Raw genomic sequence first — 8,722 nt, 5'->3', positions numbered from 1 at the left:
AAGCATCCCATTATTGAGGTGGCATTTGAAAACTTTTAAATACAAAGTTTTCTTTAGAATTTTAAGATTAGAGTTAGCTTTGTGGGTGGAAGATCTGATCTGGTCCTTAATAGAAGTGACTAAAAAATAACCTTTATGAATGATTTTGGGTAGTGGGAAAATCTTTGCTAGTCTCATAGCATTCTTAAAATGTATCTAACTCTAGTGACTGGTTAAAAAAAAAACAACAACAACCCTCCATACTAGAATCTTTAAAATTTAATTGCTAATTAAGAGTTACACTCAAAACACTTTTTCTCCCACTAAACTGAACAGTTGTTTTAGTAATGTGTGTTTTGTCTTACATAATCGAATTTGTATCACTAAGCTTACCTTCATTCTACAATAATAATAGCAAATTTTTAGATACTGTATAGTTAATTTTTCAAAATGTTAATGATGATGATTTTAATATATAGTTTTTTAACCCATGAAAATGTCCAAATCTAAACTAAAATGTCTTCAGAAATACCCCAAATATCCACAAACATTTGACTTTATAAATTCTGCTGAATCTTTTCCAAAATGAACATTTTCAGTGAACATTATGATATCATTGCTAACTCAAGTTCTTCCTTCATTTGGTCACATATTAACTATTCATCTGTGTTTCCTTCTACATTCATGCACCCATAATTCATTGATTTCTGACATTTGATTGTGCCTCAGCCTATTTATTTTCATACTTCCTGACTTTTGTTTATCTTAGTTTTTCTTACTCAATCTGGTCAGAATCGTATTTAATTTTAATTTCAGTTCAATGTTTCATGTGAAATGACTCCTTCCTCTTGGATCACACAGGATTTGTTTTGGTTTCTTTTGTGAAAACCTGCTTTCTCTATTAAATATTAAGTTACCCCAGGAGAAACCTGTGACTATTTATTCCTATGGCTTGTAGTGCATGCACAATGTGGTGTGCATATGGTAGGCTATCATTCAGTATTTACCACATGAATACAAATAACTTTATCATCAATTCTGTTCTCAATCAGGTATTGACTAAATAGGAGACAAGATATATAAGGGTACAGAATATTAAGAATAACTTTTTTGATAAGCAAACAACATAAGTTTTACATTAGGAAAATTCATAACTATGTTTCCAAATGCAAATTCTCTTTAAATTGCTGACTCATATTTATTAATACCAATAAAGCAGATATGGAAATTTTAAAGATAGAAGATGCTCTTATAAACAGCTGAGAATTTATTTAATATACTCATTTTTGTCTTCTGCTTTGAAAACCCTCACACTCTCCTCTAACTTGGTTTCTCTCTGGAAAGAGCGATGTGGAAGAGGGTGAATTTATCACCTTTTTGTTAAAAATTATGAGGAAAGGGGGATTCTGATTAGAACATAGATTAACCCATACTATTAAGTTCCTCCATTTACTCAGAGTATACTTCATGTTCTTAGAAAACATTTGATAATATTTTAATGTTTCCCCATGTACATTTTGTTCCTTTTAAAAAAAATTATTCCTAAAAATGTAAAAGTTATGAAATAAATTTTTAATGATTAAAAGGGTTATTGCTATTATTTTTTAAAAAGAAATTTTTATACCTATTTTATATCCAGTCACCTCATTAAACTAATTAGTTTTAGTAATATTTGAGCTGTTTAAATAATCTGTTATTTAAAATACCACTTGGCATATAATGAGTGATTAATAAACAATGTTATTATCATCCAAGACTGTGCTGTATTCCAGTAAAATAGATTAATAACTCAGTGCCATTTTATAGCATTAAATGCATATAAGCAAGGAAATAATAAAAACATAAGTAATTACAGCCCAATATGATAAATACCATACTAGAGGTATATATTAATTTGATTTTCACTGGGACGTTTTCATGTCTGTAATATAATTTTAAATATTCTAGTATAAAAGGGGCTGTCTAAATACATGTGTTGGTTTTAAATTATGCTTTAGGAATAGTCATTTTCTTTCATCAGAAATTCATAATCCAGGTTGGGCGCAGTGGCTCACACCTGTAATCCCAGCACTTTGGGAGTCCAAGGAGGGCAGATCACCTGAGGTCAGGAGTTCAAGACCAGCCTGATCAACATTGTGAATCCTCATCTCTACTATAAATACAAAAATTAGCTGGGCATCGTGGCGGGTGCCTGTAGTCCCAGCTACTTGGAAGTAGGCTGAGGCAGGAGAATCACTTAAACCTGGGAGGTGGAGGTGGCAGTGAGCTGAGACGACGCCATTGCACTCCAGCCTGGGCAACAAGAGTAAAACTCAGTCTCAAAAAAAATGAAAAGAAAGAAAAAAAAAAGAGAGAGAAAATCATAATCCAGGGTGTACAGCTAGTGTTTACTCAAAACAAACTATAAAGATAATGTAACTGCTACAAATATGTCAACTAATACTACCTTAATCAATATGAGACTTTTTAAATGAAAATAATGAGATTCAAAAATGAATTTTTATGAAAATAATGTAATGTAAAGCAGTCGTTTTGGAAAGGAGCCCTCAACATAGACACTAATGGTATTCAAAATATTCTACAAAATTTAGAGGCAATCCCCACTCAATAGGTAACGTTGACAAAGTAAGGTCTGTTTTCATAATATTTTCTCATCACAATATAATGGCTTTTTGGCCTATTCCTCAAAGCCCAATTAGTTGCCAGCTAGGTTGCTAGTAAATGCTCAGTGAATCATTTGTGGCAGATAATGGTTTAATGCATTCTCCTAATTAAAAAAAAGTATTTTTATTTTGATTTTATTTGCATTTATATTCTGTATATTTCCCAGTTGACTAGCCTTAAAAAATAAAAAATAAATAAAAAAGAAACACCTTTATCTTAAAGCCTTCTAGTATTAACAGAGGAAGCACTGCATAACACAAAAACAAACATGCTTTTCTAAATACAAGGAAAACTGAATCCTGTTCAAGCTTTTCTCCAACTGTAAATACACACATCACTTAATTTTTCAGAACCATGGTTTTGTTAATTTGTTTTAAAGATGTAAAATTAAAAGTGAAAAGTAAGACTTTGCTTAAGACTCATCCATTGCAGGTTGACCTCCCAGAAATGGGACTAATTCCCTTCAAAGCTCCATGGCAACAAGCTATGGCCCAGTGATTGAGACAGTTTCTCAAAACTTGAACATCAGTCCCTCAGCATATCAAAGGAAGGGCTGGTATTTCCCCAGTCATGAACACAGGTGTGCCTAATACTGTTACTTGTTACACCATAAGACTTTAACCATCTGGCTTAGATCCCAGGCCTCTGCCACATCAGGGGAGGGGTAACTGTCCCCCAAGCCTGCCCCAAACCAGAAAGCAGAAGTACCACAATGAAACTGAAGCAAGGTTCATTTCACTTCTGAATCGCAGCCCCTGAGTACATGAGAGGAGAAATCCATGTTCTGTGATCATGAAACCGAAAGGCTCCAGGGCTCAAGGACAGAAATCTCTAACAGTCTAATGTCTGAACCTACTGTATCTCTTCACACTGACCTAAATGGTAATGGACAACAGATTAACCATCTGACCCCAACTCTATGAATTTTCCCCAGTAATCACTACTCTAGCAGTTCTGGCATGCGTACTGTGTGGTCATTTGTGGTTGTTTGCATGACAAGAGTTTTGTACTAGAACACCACATTTCAAGATTCTAAGAATGAAAAATTTCTGCATAGAAAATTTAGAACCTCAACGCGATGCTTCCAGTGATGTCAAAGATCAGGAAGAGTTAGATAATACTACTCCTGGCAGAAAGTGATGTAAGAAAAAGAAATTATTAGTAGCTTCAAAATGATTCATGCTTTATCAACATTTATACTAAATATGCTAGTTCACATTTATTTATTGAATATGCTCATACATTAATTCAATGTATTTCACTTAATTGCATTTTTTGTTAAGTATAAGATTAAAATTAAAATTTTAGGCTTTAATTTAGACAGTACTGATAATTGTATTTAAAAATTAAAGGGTTTTATTGGTATTTTCATTTGAAACCAGAGAGGGAAATTCGGCAATATCTAACAGCTGCATGTGCATTTATCCTTTAATCTACCAGTCCTTTAGAAATGATCATTAATTCGCTTCTAGCAATTGCATATTGTTGTTCCAAGAATTTGGAAACATATATGCTCAAGATTATTTATTAAAATATTATTTGTATTGGAAATAATCTATACATACACAAAATTTGGTTAAGCGAACTATAACACATCCACACAATTGATTATTGTGCAGCTTTTAAAATTAATAATGATATTTATGAGCTGATCTGGACTTATCTTAAGGATACATTACTAAATGAAAGACAGCAAAGTGCAAAGCATTTTTATAGTATTCTACTTTTTGTATTAAAAAATGATAAATACAAAAAATATATAGCTTCACATTTTTGCGAAATGTGTATACAACGTAGAGTATACTAGAAAGTAATGAGACTAGTATACCGTGGGTGGCTGAGAATGGGGTAGGCTGGATGAAGGATGACAACGGTGTAAGAAAAAATGGTTGGGAGGAGTGATATTTCTCTGGGTATTCCTCTTTGTATAGTTCCAGCTTGTGAATTATATTAATGTCTTACATACTCATTCAAATAAAGTATAATTAATATAATTAAGAGGTGGGAGAAAGTCCGAAAATGGGATAGAAACAAAAAACAAACTATATTTCAAATAAATAATCACAATAAAAAGTGGGGGGGAAAAGAGCCAACCTAACGAATATTATAATGCCATATTCCTTCTAGGTAAAGATAAAAACTGCAAACAAATGTTTGACTCCAATTAATAAAGTTGTGTTTATTTTTACCATAGACACACGAGTTAGTAGTTCTGAAACTGAGTATATATTTTATGACTGAACAAATGAATAAATACATTATGGATAATGAGAACCAGGTTTCTCACTTTTGGAGAAGGGATTTAAACATATGAGAAAAGAGAATGTGGGAGTAAACCCTGTGGTGTTCTATTGAAATTGGTGGTATCAGTATGAATTTATGGTTTTTAATATATAAACAGAGCTGTCAGGGAAATACCAGTGAACAAAGTGAATCCCTGCCTTCATCAGCTGATAACTTTAGAATTAGGAAATAAGGACATAGACACTCCCAGTCACTACAGAGACAACCTTTCCTCACAATCCTAAAAAGATTCATAAAATGATACAATGTAACACCAAAGGGCGGAAATGCTGTCTTAGGACTTTCAAATGGAACACGGTGTGACTTTAAGTTAGAGGAAATTTCAAAAAACACCATTTCATGCTGCTCATATGAAGTGTCCATCTTTCTCACTGCAGCATTGGTGGCCAGTGGCAAAGGCAGTGGGGGTTGATGAGGCAATGGCAGCCATTGGAGGCATCTGTGGAGCCCAAAAGAGAAACTCATTTGTGAGACCTGGAACTACTGGCAGTGTGCTCACCAACCACAGATCAAAAATAGTAGGAAAAAAAAATACTATACAGATGGTTGCATATGTATTGAACATGCACGGACTTTTTTCTTGTCATTATTCCCTTAAAAATACAATATAACAACTATTTTTATAGGATTTAAATTGTATCTGGTATTATAAGTAATCTAGCGATGTTTTAAAGTATGTAGGAAGCTGTGTGTAGGTCAGAGCAAATGCTACACCATTTTATATAAAGGACTTGAGCTTCAGTGGAGTTTGGTATCTTCAAAGGGTCCTAGAACAAATTCCCCATTGCTACTGAAGGATGATTATATTCATTTTTGCACTTTATCCTCCCAATATTCCTTTCCCTGCATTTTACAGATGAGGAAACAAGGATAGGAAGATTAAATACTTTGCCCAGATACAATCAGCCGATGAACATCAAAGCATGGACTCAATACAGATATAGTAGGACTCAAAGTCTTATACTTTTAAGCACTACCACAATTCTGTTTCCTGATGAAAACTGAAATTAACTCATAGCTTGAATTAAAATATATTCAAACTGGACATTTAATTTGAAAAGAAATATTTCCTTTATATAAAGCTCGTAGGTAGATTACTTGTTCTATATTCATGCAAATGTGTTCACTTTTGACAATGTGACATTTAAAACCTTTAGTTCAATGGTAGGCTTAAAACATGTCTTCATAAATTACATAGTGACTTAGTCCTATTAACTTCTGTGTATGTGTGTGTGTGTATATATATATAGAAAAATATATATATACAAAAAATATATATATAGAAAATATATATAGAGAGAAAAATATATATATATATATGGAAACGGAGTCTCATTCTGCCACCCAGGCTGGAGTGCAGTGGCATGTTCTCGGCTCACTGCAACCTCCACGTGCCAAGTTCAAGTGATTCTCCTGCCTCAGCCTCCCGAGTAGTTGGGATTACAGGTGCCTGCCACCACACCCGGCTAATTTTTGTATTTTTAGTAGAGACGGGGTTTCACCGTCTTGGCCATGCTGGTCTTGAACTCCTGATCTGGTGATCTGCCTGCCTTGGCCTCCCAAAGTGCTTGGATTACAGGCGTGAGCCACCGTGCCCAACAGTTTCTATAATATTAAAAACTCATAATTATAAAAATGGTGACAAAAAATAGATTAAACCTTGAAGGGTCCTGATTGGGTGAGAACATGAAGGAGCCCTTTAGAGTGCTATTTACATAGGTATATACATGTGTAGAAATTAAATGAGCTATGCAATTAATATTTTGTGTGCTGTATTGTATACACTATATGCCTCAATTAATTAATTTATTTATTCATTTATTCTGAGATGGAGTTTTGCTCTTGTTGCCCAGGCTGGAGGGTAATGGTACGATCTCAGCTCACTACAACCTCTGCCTCCCAGATTCAAGCGATTCTCCTGCCTGCCTTAGCCTCTGGAGTAGCTGGGATTACAGGCATGTGCCACCATGCCCAGCTAAGTTTTGTATTTTTAATAGAGATGGGATTTCGCCATGTCAGCCAGTTGGTCTTGAACTCTTGACCTCAGATGATCCACCTACCTTGGCCTCCCAAAGTACTGGGATTACAGGGCATGAGCCACTGTGCCTGGTGACCTCAACTTGAAACAGGAAGAAAAGAAGGGAGGAAGGGATGGAGGGAAGGAGGGAAGGGAGGAAGAGAAGGAGAGCGGGCGGGAATGAGGGAAGGGAGGGAGGAAGGAAGGAGAAAGAAGGAAGAAAAAAGAAAAATAAAGAGAAAGTGAAAGAAAAAGAAACAAAGAAAGAGAAAAAGAAAAGAAAGAAAGAGAAAGAAAGAAAGAGAAAGAAAGGGAGGGAGGAAGCAAGGAAGGAGAAGGAAAAGGAGGAGGAACAGGAGGAGGAGGTGGAGGGAGGAAGGAAGGATGGGAAAGAAGGAAGGAAGAAAGGGAAAGAAAGAAAGAAAGAAAATAAATGACTAGAGTATGTTATGTGGTTGCTAGTTTGGGAACTAAATCAGGTGTTCAGTTTGGACATGTTGAAAGTGTAGGCATAGAGAAGACAGTTGAATACATAAGGAGGGATTTAGTCTAAAATGGAGATAAAGATTTGAAAATCATCTTTGTATAGGTGGCACGTAAAACCACAGTACTACCTGAGATTCCTGGGAAGTAAGTGAAACAATATGTTAAATCCAAGAATTTTAAAAAGTTTGTGAAAATAAGAGCAACGGTCCACCAAAAGTGTCAAAAACAAGAAGAGGAAGGGATGAAATAGTATAATATAGATGTCAGATAAACAGATGATTATTTAACTTTTATTTTTTATTATTTTATTTCACGGAGATGAATCTTTAAACTCTACAGCCTGGCACAATTATCTGAAGGAGAAAAAGAATGATCTAACCTGTGAGGACACAGTAAATAATTATTTAAATGTTTGGGGGATATTAAGAAACATTTCTTTTTTTTTTTTTTTTTTTTTTTTTTTTTTTTTTTTTTGTTGAGACGGAGTCTCGCTCTGTCACCCAGGCTGGAGTGCAGTGGCCGGATCTCAGCTCACTGCAAGCTCCGCCTCCCGGGTTTACGCCATTCTCTCGCCTCAGCCTCCCAAGTAGCTGGGACTACAGGCGCCCGCCATCTCGCCCGGCTAATTTTTTGTATTTTTTTTAGTAGAGACGGGGTTTCACCGTGTTAGCCAGGATGGTCTCGATCTCCTGACCTCGTGATCCGCCCGTCTCGGCCTCCCAAAGTGCTGGGATTACAGGCTTGAGCCACCGCGCCCGGCCTAAGAAACATTTCAAGGTGATCATGAGATCACTGTCAGTTAACCAGGAATAATGACAAGGAGGACCACAATATATTGATTAACATGTGACAAATGGAAAGGGCAAAAAAAAGTCTTGAAGCTGGGCATGGTGATGTGCACTTGGAATCCAAGCTACTTAGGAGACTGAGCTAGGAGGATTGCTTGAGCCCAGTAGTTTGAGGCCAGCCTGGGGGGAAAAAAATAAAAGAAAATCTTGGCATTAATCTGAGAAATTCCTCCAATTTAAAGAGATTTTATCATTTTTAAACCATGATATTATATGTAAAACAGTAAAATATATTTTTTAAATTTGCTATACTAAATTTGTTTCTTTTTGATAGTTTACAAATATAAATCAAAATTGATTCTGTTTTATAAATCTATATGTGATTGCCCACATTTAAAGTTTCAGCAGAATTCATTACTTTGTTCAAATGTGGATCTATTTACTAATATTATGATGGATACCTTAATCTAGTTGAAAAAATGCT

This window comes from Trachypithecus francoisi, unplaced genomic scaffold, assembly GCF_009764315.1.
Source record: "Trachypithecus francoisi isolate TF-2019V2 unplaced genomic scaffold, Tfra_2.0 Lachesis_group10, whole genome shotgun sequence".
Lineage (NCBI taxonomy): Eukaryota > Metazoa > Chordata > Mammalia > Primates > Cercopithecidae > Trachypithecus > Trachypithecus francoisi.
The sequence above is the reverse complement of the archived record's forward strand: the minus strand, read 5'-3'. Positions refer to the sequence as shown.